This window comes from Melopsittacus undulatus, chromosome 6 (assembly GCF_012275295.1).
Source record: "Melopsittacus undulatus isolate bMelUnd1 chromosome 6, bMelUnd1.mat.Z, whole genome shotgun sequence".
Lineage (NCBI taxonomy): Eukaryota > Metazoa > Chordata > Aves > Psittaciformes > Psittaculidae > Melopsittacus > Melopsittacus undulatus.
The window spans coordinates 46,371,481-46,377,480 of NC_047532.1; the positions used below are offsets into that span (position 1 = coordinate 46,371,481).

General features: G+C 47.0%; 1 protein-coding gene across 3 annotated transcripts in view; it reads right to left on the reverse strand.

Moving 5' to 3' along the window:
• Positions 1-5,679, reverse strand: part of AP2M1 (adaptor related protein complex 2 subunit mu 1) — a 28,349-nt gene extending 22,670 nt beyond the window's left edge. For 2 of the 3 annotated variants that reach the window (XM_013131025.3, XM_031042996.2), the window contains exon 1: positions 5,587-5,679. The gene's annotated coding sequence lies outside the window, so the exon portion shown is untranslated. Of the gene's footprint in view, positions 1-3,197; positions 3,217-5,586 lie in introns of those variants that run through there. The other variant, XM_031042995.1, reaches the window with a different exon arrangement.
• Positions 5,680-6,000: the final 321 nt, after the last annotated feature.

Genomic DNA, 6,000 nt, shown 5'->3' on the forward strand with positions numbered 1-6,000 from the left:
GAGAGATATGCACTAGCATTGTTTCACATGTAGTATGAGCTTGCCTCCATACCAGTCATGATTCTCCTCAAAACTGGGAAAACTGCACAGTTCTACAACTCTGCAGATTAAACCTGAATTCATATTTAAGCTCAAGTTACCTAACTTGATTTGCATCAGACAACTGATAAAAGTGCTTCCAGGTACCAAGCAAAGTCACATGGGCTAAGGACAGTAGAGACAAGGAAATGGTTTTAGATAGCTAAACCAACTCCACCAGTGACTTGTCAGGTCTCTGCAGGAATTGAAGGATACATGCAGTATAAACCTCTTTGCTGCATTCCCACTAATGACACTGGGGACCAAAGTGGCCTCAAGTGCACAAAATATTGAACTCAATTATAAGCAGATTCGCCTTGCTCTGCTCAATGTTTGCAGTCCAGCATCCTGAGAGTTCCAAGCTTTGCAAGCACAGCCGCCAGCACAACAGCAGCCAGGGAGTGGTATTCTCTCAGCCAGCCTTCACCAAGTTTGCCTACAATGGAAGTTTAGGGAACACTGACAACAGCCCAGCCTTCTGCTCTAGCCTTGCATTACATGCCTCCCAGACACAAGATCCACAAAACAAAAGTGACCATGCTTCCTCCCCACTACAGTTACTTCTATCAGCCAATTGGAGCATGTCCACGCAGATGGACACTCAAGAGGTGAAATGACTAGCCCAGAGACATATGAACAGATGAGAGGAAATCTATACAAAGGGCAGCATGCAAAAGAAAGTTGCTTAAAGCTTAGCAAGAAAAATGGCTCTTTAAGATGACAATGGCTTTCCTTGAAGTGACTGCAGTGAAAACAAGCCTGCTTTGTTTTGATCCTCATTTGTGTTTCTGTACAAGTTTCACAGACTCAAGCATTTCAAGGTTACATTATAATTAGAATAGGGGTTTTAGTGGTACAGTTGGTATGATCTTTCACACATTTTAAACAATGCATAGCTTTGTTTTCAGATGATTAAATTCCCTCTAATTTTCTTTTCGAAAAAGAAAGATCCTAGTCTTTGCAATGGTTAAGAACTGCAGGGAACAGGGCTCAAATTAATTTGAGACTGACATTCAGTGACTCATGGCTGCTGGAATCAGAAGGCCCCAGAATATGAAATTCACCACAGGAGATGGGTTCATCTGCTTTCTGTGCATAAGCAACGTGACTCAGAAAGCTTGCAGCATCGCTCAGTTTTCAATGACTCATTCTGCTCTTCTCCACGGTCAGCCTTTTCTAGGGAGCCTGCCCTACACTGGTTTTGAGTTTCCTCAGGCTAATAGCTGATTGCCAGACATAGTTTAAGAGCAAAGTCCATTGCTTTTTCAACTGTTGATCACCAAGTGTCTCGAAAACAAGATGACTCTAGCTGAAGCCTTTGAGTTAATGGTCCATCAACTGCATTACTAGAGCTTTCCAGCTCTGCTCCTTGTTTCACTAGCTTGAACATATGGCAACCTACCCCACACTGCTACCCTGTGTCTAGTTATAGTATGGGCGAATTTATTCCAGTTAAGGTACAGAGAAGACACCCCATGTAAGTTGAATTCACACCATGTGGTGACTAATCACCTTAATATAGGAACAGGTCTCTCTCCCAATACACTCAGCATTCTTCAAGCAGCTAGCTAGTGGGGTAGGAGTAAACTCTAACATCTGAATGCTGCTCCTACAAACACCTAAGGCTTCCTACTCAGCTGCCAAGTACTTGTATTCCCATAACTTCTATTGCAACCCATAAATAGAAAAAAAGAATCATGAAGAGCATCACATACAGGCTACATACTTAGACATTCTTATAAACCCACTAAGAGTTAAGGCTAGATTGAAATGCATTCCTGCTCAAGTGAAAGTCAGAGCATTAAGATACACCTTTATAGCAACTGTGACAAAGTAACAACATTAAAATATCCAGCTACAAAAAAGAACATGGATAAAATGTAAATACTACAATGTGGATTTGAATGCATTCCAGTAGTTATACCACTTAAAAGCAGCAGGATTAGCTGAACTTTCAATGATGGACATGGTACCATGCATCCTCTTAAAGAATCAAGCATACTCAAATCATGTCCTTGCTCATGCTGTGCAGGTGATGTGTATTAGGGAGTATCCCTCTCTCAAACCATAACATGTTAGACAAAGCCCCAGTCTGCAGCAGGTTAGTCTGAACCAAGAGAGTCCAGGGAAAGATAAAGATGCCTTCAACTTAGCCACTGACAGAGCAACCCACTGAGGCTTGATAAGCAGAGCTGAGGGGATTCCTGCTCACCTGTGAAGCCATTCTGGCTACAGCCCCACTGTGAGACAAGCTGTCAGCATAATCAAATTCCCTGTGTCATCAAGTACAGAACACAAATAAGCACAAGATGATCAGCAGTGAGCCCAAGACCCAGCTACTTCGGCTTTGTCACTCTCAGGAGTGGGGGCCAGGAGCTTTCCACAGCACAGACATTACTTTGATTTAAACCAGGAATGCTTATTTCTCCATTCTACACAGCACACCTAGGAAACAGCAATCACAAGTCAGCTAATAAGCTAGTGTAAATTAACCAACCCATTTAGTAGTCTATTAAAAGAAAGTTTGAGTTCTGACTTAACAGTAAGACTTCTGTGCATTAATGAGCTTAGCTAACTAAGCAGTTCAAGGTACATTAGCTGCTAGAGCTCTCTCCAGGAAGAAGCGAGTGGTACTGCAGCTCTTGTACAGAGCTGAGGATAAGTTACCAACTATAACAGTTCCTGCATTCCAGAAATCAGTATGATCTTGGACAAGCGACAAAAACTGAAACAGGAAGGGGATTAGTCAGGCTGCTCTGGCAAACTGGAGTTATTCAGAAAACCAGTCCTTTCAGACTAGCCATTATCAAGCCAGAAAGCTTACAGTTTACAACAATGTCATCACCCCACCAGCTAATCCAAGCATCTAAGCTTTGCTTAGAGGGCTGCATTAGCCACCTTCCACGAGGCCATGGGCTGCACTTGCTTTTCAACAAGAGTAGCTGCAATCACTTCGTCCTGGGGAAGATAGGCTCTATAATTTAATTAAGAGGCATACCGTGAGCTAAAGAGCTACAGAGATAAACCCATCAGTTTCAAAGAAACTGTTCCTATTTTAAACCCAATCCCATAAATCCCCACAATCAGTGGGCAGGAAGAGAAGCACATTCAGCTCTTACCAGGCTCTCCTCCTACGGTCTACTTCTCAGTGCCATACTGCACACAGCCAGTCTGTAGAGTAGCAAGAGACAAATACTGACACAGGAAAACATGAAAAACTCCCTTTTTCTGGTAAAACATCACAGGAACAACACTTAACACACCTTCCCACCTTGAGTCCAACCTTTTCTGAACAGCCCCAATGCCTTCTTTCATTTCTACCTGTTCTTCCAAAGCACTTTTAAAGTCAATCTGAAGCATCTTCAACTTGCTTTTCACTCTTAAGCTAGAAACCTGAACACTAACTTGCATTCCATTAATCTTCTAACAAAGATTGAGCACTGAGTAAGAGCTTATATTCTGTGAACCAGTAGTGGTCTAGGTGCCCTAATGTTTCTCTCTCTCCTGCTACTGTAGAGCAGATAACTGCATTTCGCATCCTGTGCCTCAACCTGCAAGCTTCTAGCTAAGCTGCCAACCTCCTCCTGAGATCAAAATAATATATATGGCTTGCTGACAACTTTTGACTCTGTAGGTCATTTACTAAAGGAGAGAAGCTAATTCTGCCATACAGATCAACTATATTCTGACACCCCAGGCTATATTTCTGTCCATCCTCCAGGTGACTCAAAAAAGAGCCTTTAAATACTCTAATACCCTTCAGCAGTATAAGCTGAGAAAATCAGTGCAAGACATTGCGCTGCAAACAACAGTTTTGGGTTTATCTCTTCTTGATGCAGGGATGAGACAAGAAGATTTTAACTAGGGCCACAGGAAGTTTCTTTACAAAGCCCATTTTGTTTAGTGATTGTTCCCATTCCATGAAAAGAGATACCACCAAACTGGAGTTCCAGTCATCTGTGTTCCAAAAAACTCAAGATATAATCCTTCATAGCCTGAGGCCTCAACTCTTCAAAGGCCATAGTTGTGCTGTCTCAGGAGGAAGAAGCAGCAGCTAGGCATAGTCCCCTTCAAAAAATATCTCAAATGCTCTCCCTGGAAAAAAGCCAGTTTGCAGCCCAAAGAAGGCCCAGGTATCTTTGCCACTAGATGTCAATAGCGTGGAACTCTCTACAGAAAAAAGATGCCTCCCTTCTGACAGGGAACATATGTAAGCAGTTTGGCAGCATGTCTTCAGATTAGATTGCCCCTCCAAGCAAAACTTCCTACTCTGCTGCATTCCCGTAACTTCTACTGCAACCCATAAATAGAAAAAAAGAATCATGAAGAGCATCACATACAGACCACATACTTAGACATTCTTATAAACCCACTAAGAGTTAAGACAATAGCAAAAAACAGTAGCTACAGCTCTGACAGCTTTCAAGCAAACGCTACCCAACAAGACACCACGTGAGCATGTATGCAGTAAGGAACCAGTAATACCTAGGCTTCCAAGCCCTAGAAGCCATCCAGACTCACCTATCTGGGAAAGTTCCAGACTCACATTTTGTCAGCCTGAGGCTAAAGCTTGATAGCAGCTTTGTCATACTAAAGCAAGCAAAAAACAGATCACAGAATCACACAGCTTATGGGTAGAATGCTAGATCATAAGCAAGTCACTTCCCGGTGGGGAAATAAGTCAACTGCACTGGATGATTCCTGTTTCCTGCAGCTTTACTGACTCCAAAAACCTAGCCCAGGAAAGAATGGAAGTGGAAATGCATCTAGAAGAGCCACTGGAAAGAGCCCATTTTAAGCCTCAGAACAAACACAGTTTACCCTCAGCAGCATCACATTCTGCCTCAGCAGGTTTTCCAGGCAGGAAGCTAGAGGGTGCAAGCCATGACCTAGCTAATTCACATTTATATCCATAGCACAGGCAAAGAAATTTCAGGGAAGATCCTGCCAGATGCAATGACAAGACGTTTGCTCAGGCTGATCTAGCGCATCAGTGCAGGCCTTCCCTTGGCGGGGAAGCTACACAGAGCCTGACGACATCCCCACCCGCACCCGGTTCAGCACCGCAGGGCTGCCAGACAGCTAGATGATTAACAGAAACAATTAATAAGCCCTTCAACCCCAAGCAACATGCAAGTAGGTGAGCCGGCCTCGGCGGGGCTGGGGTCGGCCGGCTGCCCACCATAGGGCTCTCAGGAAAAGGAGTCCCAGGGAAGCCCTGCTTCTCTCGCGGTGCGGCTCCAGGGCCGCTCTTGTGCCCATTCCCGGGAGCAGCCAGCTGGGAGCCTCGTTCTCCAAGAGCACTCCCAGAGCCTGTCAGGGCCATGCCGCGCCCCACGGGATAGGCCCGCGGACCCCTATCCCCGGCGAGCGCCGAGGAAGCCGCAGCACCTCAGCCACCGCCCGGGCGCGGTCGCAGAGCGAGCCCCGCCGCGGGAGGCCATTGGAAGAAGAGAAGCAGTGTGCACAGCCCGCCGAGGAGCAGGAGAACGGCTCGGAGCAACTCACCTGCCGCTGCCCGCCACCGCTCACTGCCCAGTGCGCAAGATGGCGGCCACCGCCCCCCCTTCCCTCCGAGCCCCCCCTATCACTGCAGAGCCGCTGCCGCGCATGCCCCACCCGCGCCCCGCCGCCTCCGCGCATGCGCTACCACGGCGGGGCGGGGCTGGTCGGGCGGGGGCGGGGCTCGGCCGGGGTGGGAAAAGCCGGTACCCCCGGGAGCTTGCCGGGAGTTGTAGTCCTGTGACGCGGTGCATGCTGGGAGCTGTGGTTCGGAGCGGTGAGAGGAGGTAGCACTGCCTCCGGGAGCGAGGAGCGAGGGTCGGGCGTGGAGCCTCCTCCTCCCGCCAGGCCGAGGAGCACCGCCCGTAGGCGCTAAGGAGCGCGCAGGCAAGGGCTGCCGTTCCCCCTCCAGGGAAGGAC